The sequence below is a fragment of the Propithecus coquereli genome, unplaced genomic scaffold (assembly GCF_000956105.1).
Source record: "Propithecus coquereli isolate 6110/MARCELLA unplaced genomic scaffold, Pcoq_1.0 Scaffold72, whole genome shotgun sequence".
NCBI classification, from domain to species: domain Eukaryota; kingdom Metazoa; phylum Chordata; class Mammalia; order Primates; family Indriidae; genus Propithecus; species Propithecus coquereli.
The window spans coordinates 235,393-246,580 of NW_012153285.1; the positions used below are offsets into that span (position 1 = coordinate 235,393).

An 11,188-nucleotide genomic window follows, 5' to 3' on the forward strand; every position below is an offset into this window, starting at 1 on the left:
ATATTAATATGGAGCAACATGTGTGCTATACAATCGAATAAGAATTACCGAGCATTTCTATGTGCCCAGAAGTATGGTGAACGCTGTGGGAGTTCCTCATCCACAGAGTTTACAATCTAGTTAGGTGTTTACCATCAAATAATCTATGCAAATCCCATTCCTTAATGAGAAGCAAAGAGTTGGGAGCATATGGAACAATAACCGCTCTGGTAACATGAAAGACCATAACAGGCAGAAATAAGGACAGTCTTTCCTGCCATGTTTTTCTGGGCTAATTTGTCAGAGCATGACACTCAGAACAAAACCTGTGCCAAAAGGAATCTGTGCTAAGAAAGCAATATTTTCATCCTGTTTAATGTCAGTCTGCAAGTCAAAATGACCACTGATATTGTTCAATGAAAGGTCAGAAAAAGAAAGTGTGAAGCTGGATTTGTTTAGGGTTTATGTTATCTTTCTTTGATAAACAAAACAATTGACCTAAGTCGAGTAACCTGAGGCTCTTCACATCTTACTACACTGAAGTCATAGAGTTGAAGATGATTATAAAGATTATTTTTTTCTTCGTGCCCTTCCTGCTAAAGTGGCTGCAGTATTTTCAAAGACAAGAACCATTTCCAAAAGAGGATCAGTTTCCTTTTTATTAGAAAATTTGTAGTTCTGCTTTTCTTTTTTTTTGCAGAAATTGGAAAAGATTAATAATAGGGGTGGTTCAGAAATAAGAATTGCTGCCTTTGAAGGGAAAAGAGACGAAAGAACCCATGGTGGGGAGGGGAGATTTGACGTGACTGTGATGTCCAGGCTGCCCAGAGTCCAGGGTAGCTGGAAGGGTAATTATAGCTTTGGTTCCCTTGGGAGTAATTAAGGGATTAGTGGTCCCAGGGAGGACAAAAGAGACAGTGTCAATAGAGTAAGAAAAAAGCTTTCTTCGATACCAGCAGACACTGACAAATAGCTCCTGTCTAGAAGGCAAGGTTTTGTTCTGAATCCTGGCATCCCTGGCCCCGCTGCATCTCTTCACATACTTTGGATATGACTGTGGTCCCTGCTATCCTTGCCCACCCCCGTGGCTCTGCCATCTTTCTTCAGGGCGTTTACAGGTCCTTCCGGCCTTTGCTTCTGTCCCCATTTGCCCTGAATGAGGCTTGGGGGCAATGCAATCACAGACGGGAACCAGACGTCCAGCGGGGAGCTCCACAGTGTCAGGTATGTGCGGCGTGTCAGGGGAGGAGCTGGGGAAACCCTGCCTTTCCCGAGACTGGGAGAATATGAAAAGTTGGGTCAGGAATTGGTATGGGGCAAGCGCGGTCTGTGAAAATGAGGAGAAAGGTTTTTGAGAGACAGGAAACAAGGGCTCCCGAAGGGTTGGGTAGGGTATACGAGTGACCTAAAGCTGCGAATAAAGATGGAGAGAGAGCAGTGCCGACTGGGAGCAGGGCAAGGATGCCAATTCTTCCTCCTGGTCCATGCCACGTGGTGCTCCTCCCCTCCCACTTTTAATCCTGCAAACACGGGGCAGCCCAAGCTGAGTCGAAATGAGCCGCATGAGTCGCGGAGCCGAGGAGCCTTCTTCCAGGACATTTGGAAAGGGACCAAGCTGAAGGTGACCAACATCAGTGATCGGAGTGCTGCCATCCTTGAGAAGAACCTGGCTGGTAAGCCAGCTCCGCAAGTACCCAGTTCCGGTTCTAGAGCTGCTGCCCCAAGGCCTCCGGTGTCTCCAGCTGGCGAGAGTCCTCAAAATGACACAGACAGCAGCCGAGAGTGCTTCCAGAACCGCCCTGGCTGCAGAGACCCTTCTACTAGGCCTCTGTTGGCGGCAGCCTCATACCACCAGCAGGACACCACGAAGCACAGCCCCTCTGCCCCTCCTCGCCACCCCAGGGCATTGTGGCAACACCACCACACCTGTGCCTGTGAACAGCGACACAGCCCCAGCCTGCGACAGAGAGACACCCTGGACAGAGGCTGCTCCCTGGTCGAGAGGGACCTCTTCCTCCACCCCCAGTCAAACCACCTCCTTCCCCTGTGAATATCAGAATGGCACCAAGTGGCCAGTCTCCTGCTCCTCCTCCACCTTACTGCCAGCCTCCTGGGGTGCCCAATGGACCTTCCAGTGCCACTAGTAAGTCAGCCCCTGGGCTTCCACAGAAACATTTCTTTACATAGGAAGACACCAGGGCCTGTCAGAGGCTTGGTGTCTCCTCCACCCACCTCAGCCTCCTCCTCTTTACTGAGTAATAGGCCACCTCCCCCAGACCAAGACCTCCTAGTTGGGGAGCAGCTCCTCCACCCCCACCTCCCATGATCTGGAATACTGCCAGGGATTCCCCACCACCATACCAAATGCATGGGTCAGGTCCCCTGAGCCCAGGAAAGCCCCCTCCTCCACTGTCAAGGACACCAGTCCCCCCACCCTCCTCCACCACACCTGAGGAATGGCCACAGAGATTCTATCACCACTGTCCGATCTTTCTGGGATGATTTTGAGTCAAAGTATTCCCTCCATTCAGTAGACTTTCCTGCTCCAGAAGAATATAAACACTTTCAGGGAATATAAAACAAACTGAGCTTCTGGTAGAGCCCCAGCTCTGCCACCCATTCTCAGGTGAAGCGTAGCTTGGTCCTGTCCTTCAGGAAAAGGATGAACCTTCTTTTCTTTTCAGATGGTCCCTTCCATTCCCTGGAAACCTGTGTGAGAGAACCCCTAACGTGTTTCTCCAGTGCAGCGAACCCTAGACTCCAAGCGTCCTCCCAGCTCACCTCCGTCATTGCATCTCCTCTCTGGACGTGGTGATCTTGGGTCTTGGTGATCAGGGTCTCAAACCCTGCATCCATCCTTCTGCTAGTAGGCTCTGCCAGCCAGGTGAGGAAACAGCTTCTGTGTCTCCTGCTTTCCTCCTGGGGACGGGTGCCTTGCTGTGATGAATTAACTCATTGCTGGGGCAGGGTGGAGTGAGTGATACTCCTTCCTCCTCCTCCCCACCGTGGGGGAAGCCTGGCAGGTAGATTACTTTTTTATCAGGTAGGAGGCTGGCGTGGCCAGGACTTCAGGGTGGGAGAGGAGCATTTTTAGTGAAGCAGGAAAGGAGTTTGCAGAGAAGTGATCTGTTTTTAAAGGTCAAGTTTGGAGAAAGGGCAAGGAAATGGGTCTGCTTGATTTTTAGAGGTATTTTGGTTTTGTTCTCACCCTACCCCCTCTTCCTGGGGATAAGGTGAACAGAAACACTAAAAACTAATCAGTTGAACTAAACATATATTGTCAAAAAGGAGAGGATGAAATAAAATGATCGTTGTATAGCTAGTCAGTTCCTCTGCAGCAAAGGGACCAGGAGACCCCTGAGTCCCTTGGGACTCCCTGCCCCATTTCCTCAGGGTGCTAGCTGAGGGACTTCTCCTCTCCCCAACCCCACCGCCCAGGCCCTCAAGAGAAAAGTCACTTTTTGTGGGAGCATCGTTCATTCCTGACTCACAAACCCCAAAAATCTCTGGTGGGAGATAGGAAGATAGGGCCTGGGCCTTAACCTCAAACTTGCGTCTGCCTCAGTCTTTTCTGAATGGCCCTGAAGTGGTCAGTGATTCTTTCAGTCCTTTAGCCCCTGGAGGGTGCTCCAGGATGATGGAGAAGGGAAGAGAGAACCACCTCATGGAAGGACCTGTGGGCTACAGAGGACTTTAAAGCCTGCTCATACTGAAGTTCACAGCCCCTGTGACTGGGCAGATGCTCCTGTTCCTCTCTGCACCACTCTTGCCTTCCCAAGACTGCAAGAGCTAACACAGCAGAGTAGAGAAGGCTGAGGAAGTAAGTAGAAGCTTATGGGGATATTCAAAGACTCCTCTCTGCCAGGAAGCACAGAGATGTTGGTGAGGTGTGCCTCAGTCCAGCAGATCTTTCTTGGCAGCCAGAAATACGTTGCTTTGTCATCGTCCAGGTCCTAGTTAAAGAGCACAGAGAAAACGGAGGTTCCTAGGTAGGCGCTGCAATTGGACGAGAAGACAGGGGCTTCCCCTTCTCCAGCAGCAGGCCCGAGCTCCTGGGCTCCACACACCAGATGCTTTGCTTTGCTGCAGTGGTTGCCACGTGCAGAGGCTGCTCAAAACTTGGCATGAGAGCAGGGAGACCATGGCTAGTCCTTGAAATGGATGGGGAAAATTAGTTTAAAAATTTCGCCAGACACATCACAGGTTTAAACTGCCTTGTGGACCTTTCCAATCCATTGGGTCACAGGCTAAGGATCTGTGCATGGTGCCAGGTGAAACTCAGCTCTTCCCAGTACCAGGTGAGGGAGGGCTCCACTCAGGTCATTTGTATGGCGTCTGCTATCCTTTGCCATCCCTGGGACCATACTGACTCTTGTTCAAATCATTCTTTATCTTACTTCTTTTCAAATCTGTTAGCAGTTATCTCCCAGAAATATCCCCAGAGTCCTGAAGTGAGTAGAGCTGAAAGGAGGGACGCTAATGGAGGGAAGAGGAGAGAGGACAAGAGTTGATGCTGCAGTAGAGTTCCAGGGCAGATGCTGACAAGTTGCTGAACTTTGTGAAGTCTTCCCACTTGTTTTTGAAATGGGAGTTGATGTCTTTTGTACAATGTTATCAAAGTATGTCTTTTTTCCCCCTTTTACTCATACACAGAGCATCAAAATATCACAGGTAAAGCCAAATCTCAGCTTTCACTGAGGCTGATGTCTTCCTCCTCATGATCTTCTGCCCCTCAGACCCCAACATTGGATTGTGTCACATGGGCATTAATTGTATATTTGTTGTCTTGGCCTCATGAGAAAAGGCCTAGGTCTAGATCTAGTCAGATGGGTTTTCTTCTTCAGAGCATGTTGATGACATAGTACTTGTGTAAATGTCTTTGCCTTATACATTATTTGGTCCCACTGTTAATAACAGACATATTATCATGTGTATTTACTACTGAAGATGGGAATGTGATCCTCATAGTTATTGGTCTATTTCGTATGTCGTAAAAAGTTTACAATATAGATTTAAGGGGGGCCAGCTACAAGAGCACTAAAACTATTCACCTTTAAAACTGCTCTTTGAACGTCTTCTCTTCAGTGGAATATTGAGTGGTCTCAAGTTGAGGCCATTGCTCAGTCCCATTAACTCCCTTTGTCCTTTCCCATGGTGCCTGGAAGTCATAGCCAACACTGAATAAAAGATTAGAATGACACATGTGCATGTGTGTGTGCATGTGTGTGTGTGTGTGTACATATGTTCATCTATCTGTCTGCATGTGGATTAATTTCTTTTAACAATAATTAATTGTATGATTTATTTTGGAGTTATATCCTGATTACAGTGCTCCTTCTTCCAAATAGCATTGATTTTTTTTTTCTCCCTTTAAAAATGTATAATCTGGTCTCATGTTTGATCCTGGCACATTTCTTTTTTCTGGATGCTGTGCAGTTTAATTAAATCTTGCTTAAAAACAAAACAAAACAAAAAAAGAAAATGAAAAGCTGCAGCAACAGCAGAAGATGGTTCCTAGCTCACTCACCTGATAGGAATCAGTAGGTAGGGCTGATGCGAGCTGTCAGCACAGACCTGAAATTCCATGTCGAAAACCAGGGGACAGGTTAAGGCTCCCAGTAATGGCCAAATAGCTTGCGTTAAACTAACTCTTTTGCTGACAACCATTATAAGTATGGAGAGAGCTCAAAAGCTAGCATGAACTGGTGGGCACTCAACCCTTGCAAGAAGATCACTACCCTGGTGAAATCCTCATACAGAGAGCTCTTTCCTGGAGGGCACTTCTTCCTGTCCTCATGTGGGTTATGGGAAAGTCACAGTCCTATTAACCTGAGGAATGAGAAGATAAAGTTTGGAATGCTGGGATGGCTGGAAATTGGGGCAGAATATCTCTGAAAGGAAGGAGCCTAACAATCTTGAAAACTTATCCTACTTTATTTCAGACTGTTCTATAAAGCCAAGGACCAAAGTATTTTTTTCAATAAATGTACTGGAACAACTGGATAAACACATGGAAACAATGAATCTTGATTTCTACTTTTAATATTATACACAAAAATACATTTGAGATGAATTGCAGATTTAAGCATAAATTCTAAAACTATAAAGCTTCTAGGAGAAAGCATATGAGAATATCTTTATAACCTTAGGAAAACACAAAGAAAGTGCATGTATCTATTTATTTAATTATCAATATAGACTCATGGATCTTTATTTTACTCAATGTTTTAGAATTTATTAATCCATTATTCAATTTGATGCTCAATTATTAGATTTGGCTAGAGGGAGCCCCTCAAACTGAATACCATGTCCTTTTGACATATCCCTAGTATTCTTTGAGCACCTCTTCATTTTATGACACAGCGAGATATTTCAGACTTGTTTTATACTTTCTTTTCCCGAGCTCTAGAGTCAGCTACTTTTCTAAGGAGCTCTGGTTCTTTTTAGTGGGGGAATGGTATAAAAATAAGATCTCGGCCTTTACTTTGCCCAGTTAAAGAGGTGTTGTATCTGATTGTATGGTCGGTGGGACAAGGGACATCAATATCGGTTGGAGGATACCCACGGGAGAATGTTTGCCATTCTCACAGAGTATCATCTCCAAGTTCATTCAGAACATGACTTCCTCCCTTGAAGGAGTTTATAGTTTCACTATGAGACACTGAAGGATAGGCTTTATAGATTTTACTAACAGTAATGTCACTACTGACATGTAAACCAAGAATAAGCTTGTAATAGGACCACACAAGAATGAGCACGTATTGAACATTGTATGAACTAAGAATTATGCTAAATGCTTTACATATAATTTTTCATTTAATCCTCATAGCAACCCTGTTAAGTAGGTGTTGCTGTATGAGTTTTACAAATGCAGAACCAAAGTTCATAAGGTTAGCTTAGGTTGGGTTCCCTCGGGAATAGATTCTGTTATTTGTGTACAGATTTATTGAGCAGCACTGAACAGCACCTGTAAAGGAGTGAGGGAAACACAGCTGGGCAGAGGAAAATGTTGAATTGAGATGATGTGACTGAGGCCTCAGCAGATCCTCCATGGAGCTCTGGTGCTGCCATGGCCTTTCAGAGTCATGCCATATCAAGGCAAGGGGGCTGGCCCTTTGAAATCTCCCATCCATCAGTCATTGGATATCAGCCGACCCCAAGCAGAGGCAGCTCCATTTGGATGAAGGAAATTCTTAGAACTGTCATTAGCACATGTTCTCAGAAGCTAGAGGAATGAATGCCTCGATCTTGAAGTGGGGATCTAGATGTGACATCACACCATCTACTATAGTCTATTCCTTGGATATGTTTGTTTCATACAGTATGATCTGCACCCAAGATACCCCATCTTGGAACAACTGCTCCTTCAAAATTCCGATTCGTCTTGTTTCCTTATGAAACTTAAAGAAGGAAGGTTAGTGGGACCAACCCAGCCCCTTGCCACAATATCTGTCTGAAAGTCACTACTGATACTTATCTTTTCCTGCCTCTACTACCCGTTTTAGATTCCCCTCACTCATGGTTAATACCTCTGCTATTCTATGTGGCTTACCTGCAAAGTGACCCAGATCCTTATCCCTGAAGGTTCTGAGCCCTTAGTCTTCATACATTTCTCAGGCTGTGGTTGCTGTACATTTTCAGTTTCCACCAAATCAGGTAGGGGGGGGGTACCAAGCAATGCCCAGGGGATTACCTGGGCACCAATCATATTCTTCCCTGTCCTCATTGTATAAGAGCAGTCCCCATTCCTTATAATGGGAGTTAATTACTCTTGCCAATTTAATGATCCATTTCCTTGCTTATTGGTCTCTTGGCACAAAGGATTCAAAGAAATTGTGTGACAGCTGAAGCTTAATGTTTAATAGAACTCTAACCACGTCTCCTGATAGAACAATTCCCCTTCTGGGAATCAGAACCTCTCGATGCACAGAGCCTAAAGGAGCAGGGTTAGGAAGCACACATTGCTCAGTTATGTCACCTAGAATGATGGTACAAGGGGTCCCTACTACCGCCACCCCTTGCTTCCTGGACCTATATGTTCTACCTATTGGAACACAACACCATATAATGGCCATTGTTTTAGGGTGTATACTGATGGTTGCTGTTCTCACAGAGTATCATCTCCAAGGGGTATCTCAGCAGTGCCTTCACAAGGCTGTCCCACTGCTCAATCAGGCCTGCAGCCAAGAGTGGATCCCTTGTTCTGAAGTGATGTTAAGCAGTATCTCACGTCAGCAGAATAAACATGCATAAACCCTTGAATAGTGGTGCTTGGCAAGGTCCTATGGTTAGAAAAGGCAAATCCATACTCTGAAGTAGGATACCCTGTCTGAGAGCACAGAAAGGAACTTTACCCACTTAGTGAGGGCAGAGGAAGTTGTGATGGGAAGAAGGATAATGAGATGGCAAACTGAGTCCCAGCAACAACATTAATAAGTCTTGAGAAATCTGGGGTTGAGGCGGCAGGAGCTGGAGCAAGAGCAGTCCCAGGGACGGCATTACGCAGGCTGTTAGATGGCAGACAGCAAGGGCACTGCAGCAAGGGTAGGCTGAGGGCTCACCGAGAACACGTGATTGGAACATGGATTTGAGTTTCCCTGCCTTGGAAAGAGAGGAGACCCAGCCATTCTCCTCCGGTCAGAGACAAAGCCTATTTTCATCAGCATTATTATTGCTATTAGTCATATCCCTGGATTGTCTGCCTCTGTTTTTTTCATGGCTTCAGAAACATGGGTTGCACCAGGTTTATTATTTGAGTACAGCCTTGATGGGATTGGCTGGGGGTAGGGATGAAGAGAGAGTGGGATTCTTGGTGTAGCTTTGGGTCTGGGGTGTGGATCAAGAGAAATCGTGCCCATATTAGTTGTACTTCAGTTTCCAGAGTTTAAAAAATCACCTGGAAATCAATCATATGCTATTTGGTATGTTGAAAGGTTTGATTCTAACACAAATATTTTCAGAAGGAACATGGGAAATGTCAAAAATTGTCAGCTCAGTGAATATCTTTTGGTGATAATGCTTTCCAGCAGTCAATTTCCACCACTTCTCTCTCTTATTGTCAGTTGGACAAAGCACTTGCATGCTTTGCTGGTTTCTAACTAATGAGTTGGCTTTGCTCTTTTAAAACAGTAATATATAATAGAGAGTATCTATTGAGTCAATAAACTCTTAATCAGAAGTGTCTTAATGACAAATAGTACAGCACAACATGAAATAAGGTTAAAGGTTCTTAAATTGAATCATATTTCTGGATCTGAAATTTTCCTCAGGCATACAATAATAATAAAAGGGATCATGTCATATTTGTTGTGCCTGGGGACATACAAAGATATTTGTTCCATACTTTTTTCTTTTTTGAATTTTAAAGTAAAATGACTTTAAAATCTTTTTTTTTTTTTTAAAGTTGCCAGCTGTGCAATTTTTAATACTGGAAATGGTGGGGTCAAAATGCAACTGTTTTAAAAACTCTAATCATTAAATTGATTTCTGACTACTTGTATGGTTTCTTTGATGATCATTTCAATATTTTTATAACAAGAACACTGGTATCTTGTCGAAGATAGAGTTTTATTTAGAACATTAATAGTTTTCTATTTTCTCAAACATTTGATATTTGTTAAGCAAAGCATCCTGCCTTCTCCAGTCTGTCTTCATTCCATGGGAATGTGTAGAATTTTAAAAGCTTGTTGGATCTAATGATATTTTATCGTTGCAAGGGCACTTAGAGATTTCATATCTTGCATGTGGCTTAGCTCAAGTGTCAGTATCCAAATTCTGTATTGTCATTTCCCCCCTATTGACACTCTGCTTAGTTTCTTTCAGATGGACATTTTTCTAATAGTCTCTACCTGTCTAAACTGCTCAATGACACATTTCTTTGCAATATAGGGAAGTTGGCCAAGTCACAGTAGCACATCAGTTAAACTGGAGAGAGGTCCCGTGACTGCTTCCTCTTCTCCAATCCTCCCCTAATTCGTAAACTTTCTCTAATCTCAAAATCACCTATTGACCAGTCTCTTCTCTAATCTCTCTTCCACTTTTTATTTCCTGTACTACTACAAGATCTAGCTTTCCAAAGCACATTTCTAAACAAAAATCTTTAATATCTCTGAGAAAAAATATTTTAATGTATTTTAAAAATATTTGATGTATTTTCAATGGTATTTTCATATTGTTTGCATGATAGTTTCCTGGGAAAAGGCTAGTTGGAACACTAGAAATGAGCAGAGGGTGTTGCCTGAGCATTTTATAACTCAGCATATTCTATTAATAGTTCTTTCTGTTCTAATGAGGTTGACTCCCAGAAATTCAGGGACATGTTCAACACTGCATAAGCTTTCTTTTTTTTTTTTTATTTCAGCATATTATGGGGGTACAGATGTTTAGGTTGTGTATGTTGCCCTTGTTTATAAGCTTTCAATAGAGAATTTATGCCAATTTTTGATAAGCTAGTTAGAGTAGATCTACAATAGGTGGCCCTAGAAGAAACTAGGTCCAGGTGATGTCCTAGATCAACACGTGAAGAAGCTGAACCTCTTTTGAAGGATAGAACCAGTTTTAGATTCTCCATGGTGAATATGCTTCAAATAAATAAAACCAATAAAAATAAGTGATTTAAGGGTTAGAGATCAACTTCCCTGAGCTACGGGCAGAGAAATCTCTAGTAGTGATGAAGGAGAAACCTGCAAGATTAGTGTAGAGTAATCCGATGGCAAAAACCTACCAGTCCTTGGAGGCAGACTAGAAGTGTATCACCCAGGGGTTAGGGACTGGAGGACTGAGTGAGCCAGGGTCATTGCAGAGCCTAAGTATAGCTTGATCTTGAATCTTAGGGTAAAGACCAAAAGGAGTTGGGGTGATTCCTGGCAGAGACTGAGATCTCCAGAAATGTGAACTTATTTGAAAATAGGGTCTTTACAGATGTAATGACTTAGCTATTGATAGCCAGATTAGCAAATCTACAATTCCAAGGTGGGTAAGGTACTACATTTCCAAAAATACAGAGCTATCAACTAATATAACTGTATGTACCTGAAACAACAGCAAGAAGGTACAGGGTTTGTACATCCTATGGAGAAGTGTCCTCACCTGTTTCCCCTCTCTCACTCTCTCTCTCCCCTAACTCCACCACATAATACCTTTAGAGTGGCCTTGAGTAGATCATTTCACCTTTCTAAACCTGTGGTGTGTTAACTATTGCTCCCGACTT

At 43.8% G+C, this 11,188-nt stretch overlaps 1 pseudogene; it reads left to right on the forward strand.

The window, feature by feature from the left end:
- Nucleotides 1-1,402: 1,402 nt before the first annotated feature.
- On the forward strand, nt 1,403-2,609 carry LOC105824172 (annotated as a pseudogene).
- The last annotated feature ends 8,579 nt before the right edge of the window (nt 2,610-11,188 follow it).